This window comes from Eriocheir sinensis, unplaced genomic scaffold (genome assembly GCF_024679095.1).
Source record: "Eriocheir sinensis breed Jianghai 21 unplaced genomic scaffold, ASM2467909v1 Scaffold122, whole genome shotgun sequence".
Lineage (NCBI taxonomy): Eukaryota > Metazoa > Arthropoda > Malacostraca > Decapoda > Varunidae > Eriocheir > Eriocheir sinensis.
The window spans coordinates 100,001-108,620 of NW_026110541.1; the positions used below are offsets into that span (position 1 = coordinate 100,001).

Here is an 8,620-nt window from a genome sequence, read left to right on the forward strand (position 1 = left end):
TTACTCTCTCCCAGACCTCCTGTTACTGCTCGTTCAGCAGACACGATAGCGACCTATGTCAGGAATATGCCATCAGAACTGGCCCAGAGAAGCCCTCAGCGGGGAGACCCAAGGAGACTGAAACGGTATTCTTGGGGAGAAGGGAGAAGGCTGAGACGGCAGGAGGATGGAGATAAGAAAATTGAGAGGAGGAGGATAGAGATAAGGAAGGAGAGGTGGAAGGAGGGAGAGAGGGATGACAGGCATATGGGATGGAGGGAAGGAGAGGAGATTGGGGGTAAAGGAACCGGACGGAGGTAAAAAAATACTACAAAACTTTGAGGCTAATAAGAAAGATGATAAAGAGTCACTTGAAGAGTGCTGACAACAGCAATTACTTACAGAAGATAAAGAAGTCTCAAAGAAGTTAGAAATGGTTCATCAAAGAGGTGGTAGTGGAAGAAGGGAAGGTGGAGACTAAAAGTGGTAACTGAACACATGGAGGGAAATTATTATGGCCAAAGAGAAGAGGAAGGGAGGAGGAAGGAAGGCGGGGATGGGGAGGCAGGACGGTCAAGGGAATAAAAGTGTGGAGACGCGGCTGGTTAGGTGAGGCTGCAAGGTATGGCGGATTACAGCCACGCCAGTCGAGGGTCAACGGCATCACCTCTGTCTACCTGGGGCCACGGCTCACACTCTTTGGGCTACCTACCTCTATTGGCCTGCCTGTTATGTTGCCCGTTGTTAATAACTTGTTAATTCTGACATTATCTCGCCCACGGTTTTGTGCTGCTCCTCCGCCACTGTTCTTCCATTTATTCCGAAACATCAATCTGTTTTCATTTATTTCGAAACATTTCCAGCCGTTTCTTCATTTACTGCGAAATACTTATATCTGTGCCTTCCACGACAAGTTTAGGCCTATCACATTTGTCAGTGCCTAGTTTATTTGCCGCAAAGTTTGTCCACCGCGTTCACCCACTTGAAGAGAAGATAAAGCCACTTGTTCCTGAAAACAAGTTCCTTACAAGCCATGGTGAGGGTGAAGGATGCACTTAGAAAATTCCTCAACTTTGGATATAAAATTATGAAAGACTCAAAAGCTGCAATGATGCTTCTCACTCCCCCAATGGCCGCCTGGAGGCCCAGTGCTCGACGGGGTATTGCGTTCACACTGTGCCGACTCTGGGCCACGACAAGTCAGCAACTCCAGGGACACGAGGTCTTGGTGAAATGTTGACATCGAAGGGTCGCACATAGTTTTTCCGACCATATGCGGCCCTTCCACATCAACAGGTCACACCCAAGACCTCGTATACCCCGAGTAGCTGGGTTGTCGTGGCCCAGAGTCGGGACAGTGTGAACGGGGCTTAAGCGTGTGCAGCGATAGAAGGAGGATCTATAATCGGGTTATCTCTATTTCTATCCCGGCAAAACAGACGAGAGTTTAGGGCACGGTTGTAAGGTTACTAAAGGGTAAGGCAAGAACATGAAGGGCGGGGAACAGCGGCATGGTATATTGAGGAAGGCGGAAGTCATGGTTGCCGGCTGTATTGTGGTGTTCGCTGCACCGTCCGGCTCCACCCACACGGAAGAAAAGTTATCTCATTAGGTCGATACTCAACACATGCAGGATGCGACGGCTTGGTACAGTGTCGCGGGGGAAGCAAATGACCAATGATCACGGGGTGGCTGCTGACCTTGAAAAATAGGAGTGATATTGGCAGGCGTCTTTAATTATAAAGAAGGAAACTGGTAACACCTAGAAGCTGGAGGAAGGAATAAGGAATCTTGGGATGTTCAGATTTGCAATGGATAGCCCGCTGACTCAACATATAAAAGTTAATATGTAAGGAAGAACACTCGGTAAACCCCCAATATTGGACCCCAGAGGAATTCCTAACATGTAAGATAAATAAGCCCCCTGAGGACAAGTGATCGCCGGATGATTGAAATGTAAGTGGTCTTGGGACGTGCACTGGGAGGTGACGAGGCCCACGACAGGTACACTTACAGCAAGCCAAATTATGCGGATTCTAAAAAAAATTGGGAATGAGAATTATAAAGTAGTTGAAGTAAGAGTAAAAAGCCTTGTGCGCAGGTAATAGGCGGCTTATGTGCACACCCTCAACGAAAGTGAGAAGATACCAGCCTTGGAACTCAGATCCATTAAAGAAAAAGTGAATTTCCGCAAATGCAAGAAAGAATTTGATAGCAAGGAAAAAAGCTTGAAACAAATGGAAGCAGAAAATAAGTGGCGACGCTCTTAGTAGTGTAAACGAAGAGAGACCGGTGAATGGTTCTGCAGGACATCCTTCCTGTCACTTTTTTCAGCTGAAGTAAAAGGAATCGCTATTGAATCGCGCGCGCCATCTCAAGCATTTTTGAGGTAAAGGACAGGTAAAATTTTTGGGGTATGATACCTGAGCGTTGAGTTGGTACTCATCTGTCACCTCTGCCCTCGTGTGGTCGGTAGTAACCAATTACCCCTGAACACGGGGCAGCGTGACATCCAGGTAACTACAGGTTTCGTGGACTACCCATTAATTAACTGGCCCGAATTGGCGGATGAAAAGTGAGTGGGCTACGCCCCGACTGTCCCAAGCCAGGTTCAAACCTGGACCTGCAGATTTGTAGCTTCACCGTGAGGAAGTTACACTTAAGAAAAATTAAAATAGAGACGGCAAGTACCTTTGTATGTTACATCAGACATCTGAAAATGTCAGTGTAAGTCATCTAGGGTCAGCTGTCAGCAAAACAAGTGGCTGTGGCCTAGTATAAGTATAGGAGTTTGCCATTTGCTTTTTATTCCCTCAACGTGGCGACCATACATACTTTTCTTACATCACCTAGTAAGCCTTTCCTGTTCTTAATTCACTCCCTCATCCCGCCGTCTGAGGAGAGAGAACCAGGCAGGCGGCAGCGGACTGGTGTGGGTTGACCTGAGAGGTATGCCGGGCGTCAGGGAGGCTTGGCGGCAGAAACTAACGACGGAGGCGACGCAACAGGTAGCGCAGGAGGCAACAGCTGGCTCGGGGCGCAACAGGCGGCCACCAAGGAATGCCAAGATGATGTGAAGACCCTGAGGTCAGTAATTTCCCTGATGAGAGTGTCGGCAGCAAGACTTTATTCTGGACTATTACCTTTACTTACGGCCCCGGACATTCGTGGTCATCCGGTGGTAGCTTAGGAGAGCGATATGAGCAGCTTGGTGCGCACTGGATTTGCACAGAGACGAAATTACACTGACATAAACTCTACGACTATTCCGTACGCATATTTTGCATAGCCTGTCCTGGGTGTTTGCGATGTGTCGTTAGCAACGCGGCGGGCGTCCTGCTCCTGTCCTTAAAGGCTTTTCGACTGTCATGTAATTTTGAGGTCCGTCATTACGCATCGTCCAAACCTCTGCAAAGTCATATTAGTCTGCGGTTTATTTATATGTCGCCAACTTACAAGCATCGAGGTTATAGGTATTTGAACGAGGATGGTTTACGGCAGACCAGCACGGCCCGCAGCGACAGACAGTAGCCCATCATAAGAAAATTGACCTCGATCACTGTGTTTAAGCTTCCCATTATTTGGAGAAGAGATCAAAGACAAGCCTCGAGCACCTGAGCGCCACTCCGGCCAGGTGAGCCACGCGACGACCCTTGGGCAGGTTGCTCCTCTTAAGGCTGATAAGGGAAGAGGAGCCCCGCCATCACAGCCACCGCCGCCGCCGTCACCGCCTCCCGAAGATAATGGAAATTGATAACTGCCTCCCTAGTAGGCAAGGCATGCTTCACCTGTCGCCGGGTAGCCAAACACATGCCAACCCGATATGATTTTGGTGCGTACCTCCCGTATCCCGGCTTTATATAAAACGCGTAACGACGATAATTCCTCTCTCTCTCTCTCTCTCTCTCTCTCTCTCTCTCTCTCTCTCTCTCTCTCTCTTTACGTATTTAAGTTTCCGTTGTTCGTTTCTGCAGTTGTTTATATTTTCTTGCTTTGTTTGTTTGTTTTTAGTGGTCCTCGCATTTGTTTTCCATTCGTGTTTCCGTTTCCTCGCTCATTTCGTTCACTTTATTTCCGCTTCCTTGGTGATTGCCTGAGTCAGATTGTTTTTTGTTTTTTTATGTTTGTTGCCTATAGCCCTGGTAGGATCAATCGGAATCCTCTTCAACGACCTCCCACCCCCCCACCTCAGCCCTTTATAATCATTTTTTTCTTTTAGTGGCTCAGGCGAACGAGGAGAGTTTACTTATAGCGGCTGCCGTGATGCATGACTCTTCGCGCCTCGTGTCTTCGCCCTGTTTTGCGCCGTTTGGGAGGAGGACGAGTGTGTTACGCCGCCGCCACCACGTTACTTTACTGCCGTCCATTTGTCTCCGTTTGTCGCGCGTCTGGTGGCAGTTGTTTCCGTGCCCTAAGTGTTTCCATCTATCTGTGTGTCTCTCGCTGCAGGGAACGAACTTTTCTGTCGTGCCGGGGGGGTGGGGGATGGGGGAAGGGATGAATGGGGGTGGGGAGAGAGAGAGAGAGAGAGAGAGAGAGAGAGAGAGAGAGAGAGAGAGAGAGAGAGAGAGAGAGAGAGAGAGAGAGAGAGAGAGAGAGAGAGAGAGAATGTGTGTGTAATAATAATAATAATAATAATAATAATAGTAATAGTAATAGTAATAGTAATAGTAATAGTAATAATAATAATAATAATAATAATAATAATAATAATAATAATAATAATAATAATAAACGGTTTATTAAGTGATTGCAGCTGTGAAGCTGAAAATATACATGTTAAAAATACAATATTGAAATAAAATAGAAAAAAAAGGACAATGTGGGAGGTGGGGGGAGGTGAGGTGGTGGAATGCAGTGCGTTAGTGCTGAAGGAGGCGGTGTGGTATTCCGGGTGACGGGTCAGGTGTTTAAGCCCCAGGCGGCGGATGCTCAAACGGTCGTATCTCAACATTTGGTCCTAAATCCGCCATTGTGGTCGCAAGTGCTGCCCCGTGCGATGTTCAAAAAACGTCCTAGACGCCATCTTGTGACGTCAGGTCGCCCCTCAGCCTGACTGCTCGGGAGCGGGGCTAGATCCGACCAGTTTCCGTCCTAGCCCGTCGCCATTAAAGGAGTGTTTCCGCCTCATCCACATCTCCACCTCTATACACAATATAAGGTACGTGTTTGCACTTCTACTTAGGTATAGCTTTACATTAAGGTGGCAAGAGTCACAGGAACGCCTTTTACGCATGATGTGTGGGTTAGTTGTGGAGATTTAAGTGTAGCCGTTTTAGGCAGTGGCTTGGTTGGCATACATCAATATTTTTTAATCTCATGAAGCTCTTATAGCCTCCATACATGTGTACAGCTTTATTTCAACGTGGCAAGGTTCACAGGAACGTCTTTCACGCATGATGTGTGCGTTAGTTGTGGAGATTTAGGTGTAGCCAATAAGGCTTTGGCTCGGGTGGCTTGGATTAATATTTCTTATCCCATGAAGCTGTAATTGCCTCCATACATGTGTATAGCTTTATTTCAACGTGGCATGGGTCACATAAATGTCACTCATGCATGGTTTGTGCATTAGTTGTGGAGATTTAGGTGTAGCCAAGAAGGCTTTGGCTCGGGGAGCTGTACTCATATTTTTTAAACATGTTTCTTTCTTTATTATTATTGTTATTTGCTTTACATCCTCAATTTATTTTTAGATAACAGCATCATAGATATTTCTTTTCCTTTTAAGGGCCATTTAATTAGCTTACCGTAACATTGATATTTCTTTACCTTTTAAGGGCCATTTAATTAGGTTACAATTATGTGTCTTAAATAATTACCGTATGTTCTAGTCCTGTCTAGTAATGTAGTTATTTCTGTGTTTCACAGATGGAGCTTGTTGCGGCATACATTTTCAATCGCAGACTGTGCAGGGAAAGGAGATATCGGGACCCACTCAACCCACTACATGTCAGTGATGAACACCTGTTGCAGGTGTATAGATTTCCCCGTCAGGAAATCATCAGGCTCTGTGATGAGTTTCGCCCCCACCTGGAAAGGCGAACCAGGAGGGCACACGCACTCCCAACACACACCCAGGTTCTGGCTACACTAAGGTTTTTTGCGAGTGGCAGCTTTCAAGGTGTTATTGGAAACTGTGTTGGAAATGGCCAATCAAGGGCCATTGATAAAGTAACTCGGGTACTTTGTGAAAAGGCCAGTCATGAGATAAAGATGTCAACCACAGCAATAGATATTTATAGAATTTTTAAGATAGTTTTCATGCATTTCATAATGATAAATAATGCATTAATGAATTTTCAACTTCACAGGAGACACTGCGTATCCTCTGGAGCCATTCCTGATGACCCCAGTTGCACGGCCGACAACACCTGGGGAGGAGCGCTACAACAAGTCATCACAGGACAAGATGCGTTGTCGAACGGACCTTTGGGATCCTCAAGTCAAGGTGCAGGTGCCTACATAAGTCAGGAGGAAGTTTGCAGTATGACCCCAAGAAGACTATGAAGATTGCGACTTCTTGTATGCTCCTGCACAACTACTGAGTGGATCGCTGCAGAAGAAGTAACAGTTCAGCCTGTGAGAAACAACAGACTGATTCCTGGTCAAGTTGTCAGGCAGGAATTTATTAGAAACTTCTTTTCCTGAGTATAGGTAGGCATATATGTAGACCTTGCAGTTAGTAATAGATTACTTTCAAATGTGAATGTGCATAAGAACAAAACAAGAAGTCATAATGGCCACATGTTCGGCATTCTTGATCATAATTTATATGGCGATTATTATTAATATATAATTAATATCAGCTTACACCTGCAGATTGCATATGGTGCACCGGTGGCCGAGTGGTCAGCGTGTGTACGTGGTGATCCAGAGGACTCTACTCCCACCGCAAGACGCTGAGAGTTTTCAACCATTGACAAGTGGTGGAGGGTTACCAACATGCTGCCCAGCAGATCTTCAGTCAACCCTAACTTCAGCGTCTTTGTTCAAGAGGGGCACCACCTCCACACCACTCATTCTTATCACCTAGTTTGATACCCTACTTGTCCATCTCACATGCCCCATGTATCTCAGCATTCTGCACTCTTGGCTCCATGTCATCCTCTCCAACTTGTTGGTTCGTATAGCATAACCGGCCTCACATACATAGAAGTGTTCAATATACCTAGGCTATAATATTATATTTAAGGACTCTTATACGAGGTATCGCCCCAGACAGAGGTGTCGAAGTAAGTCTGTCTGATGGTAGGCTGGCTGACTGCTGTCGGGACCCAAGCCAGCATGCCCTGGGGGTTGTGTGCGGGAGGAGGAAAGAGGGAAAAGGACAAATGGTGTGTGTGTCATTATCAGGGGTAACCACGGTGGAGTGCAAACACTCAGTAGTTGTAGTCAAGGCTTAATTAAGTTGATGAGTGGTGTTAGACTGAATGAGCAGGTTTTTTACCACATGTTAGTGGGAACACTTGATAGGTTTTGTTTGTGTGTTGGTGCTACTTGTTTCTTGTGTTTACATGTTAGTTTATAATTAGACTGAGTTCTAAGTGTTATGAGCGACAATTTAGTCTTGTATGGCTGAATCCTGTCCCTTGACCCTTAATTCATCATCAGAATCTTTAAACAAATATATTTACCTTAAGTAATATTCTTCAAGTCACGCTGCCCATATTATTTGGCAGATGATAACCCTGTATGCGATAACGGTGCCTTATAAGACTTCGTAAATAAACTACTAATTTTACTCTCTGGTTTAAGTGATCAACAATTAATTCTACTTTGAGGTATAATTAACCAACATTATTAAGGAGTGCCCATGCCAGGCACGACATTAAGAATATTTTTCTGTTGACCAGCAGACTTACTATAGTCAAACCATTTCAAAATGTCTGTTGAGGCAGTGGCTTCTGCAGGTCCTTTCCTCCCTTCTGCTTTGCCACACAGTTCCAATTACCTATTTCCTCTGTTTCCTGTCCCCTCTTTCACAAACTGGGCACCTGTAATGCACCCCTACTTGATTTACATTTCTCAGCCCTGAGCATCTCTTTGTGGCACCACTTAACACTCCCTGTGCACAGGGCAGAGTTAGTAGCCATTTCTCTTCCACACCAACTACCTTCCTGTATATATGATTTCTCAGTAATTACTTATTTGTTGTGCTGTATTAGCTGTTACGTGCTACATCAAGCTGTAATATCTACCCAAGCTGCGGGTTAATTCAATAAAAAAAAAAGTGAATGACTAAGTCATGTGTTATTATTCCCAAGCTCCATTGGCAATGGCGAGTACACATTATATAACTGAAGCATATTACGCATTCATTGAACACAATTAAAACTAACTACCCTAATCAAATTAAATCTAACCTAACCTGATCTGACCTAATTGAACTAAATATAAGGTAACCTGGCCTTAATGCCTGCTCCCAAAATTAAATAAATGGAAATAAATATGATATCAATTTGCAAAATATACCTGAGGAACAAAAAGAGAAAGAATGACAAGAATTGAACAATGAAACAAGAATTGTTGGCTTCAAGATGACCTCAACTGACTAAGAATGACAATTAAAATCTACGCAATGTGACAGGTCAGAATTGAGTCTTGAAAATGATTTCTGATGATGAAGGATGACATGATCTAC

The 8,620-nt window shown here is 45.0% G+C and overlaps 1 long non-coding RNA gene across 2 annotated transcripts; it reads left to right on the forward strand.

The window, feature by feature from the left end:
* Window positions 1-4,878: 4,878 nt before the first annotated feature.
* LOC126989575 (uncharacterized) lies at window positions 4,879-8,209 on the forward strand. 2 transcript variants are annotated; one of them, XR_007743485.1, is made up of 4 exons: window positions 4,879-5,140; window positions 5,848-6,057; window positions 6,291-6,633; window positions 6,799-8,209. It is a non-coding gene; the product is annotated as an uncharacterized LOC126989575 (long non-coding RNA). The 2 variants fall into 2 exon arrangements; XR_007743486.1 differs by lacking the exon at window positions 5,848-6,057 and having other exon boundaries at window positions 4,883-5,140.
* Window positions 8,210-8,620: the final 411 nt, after the last annotated feature.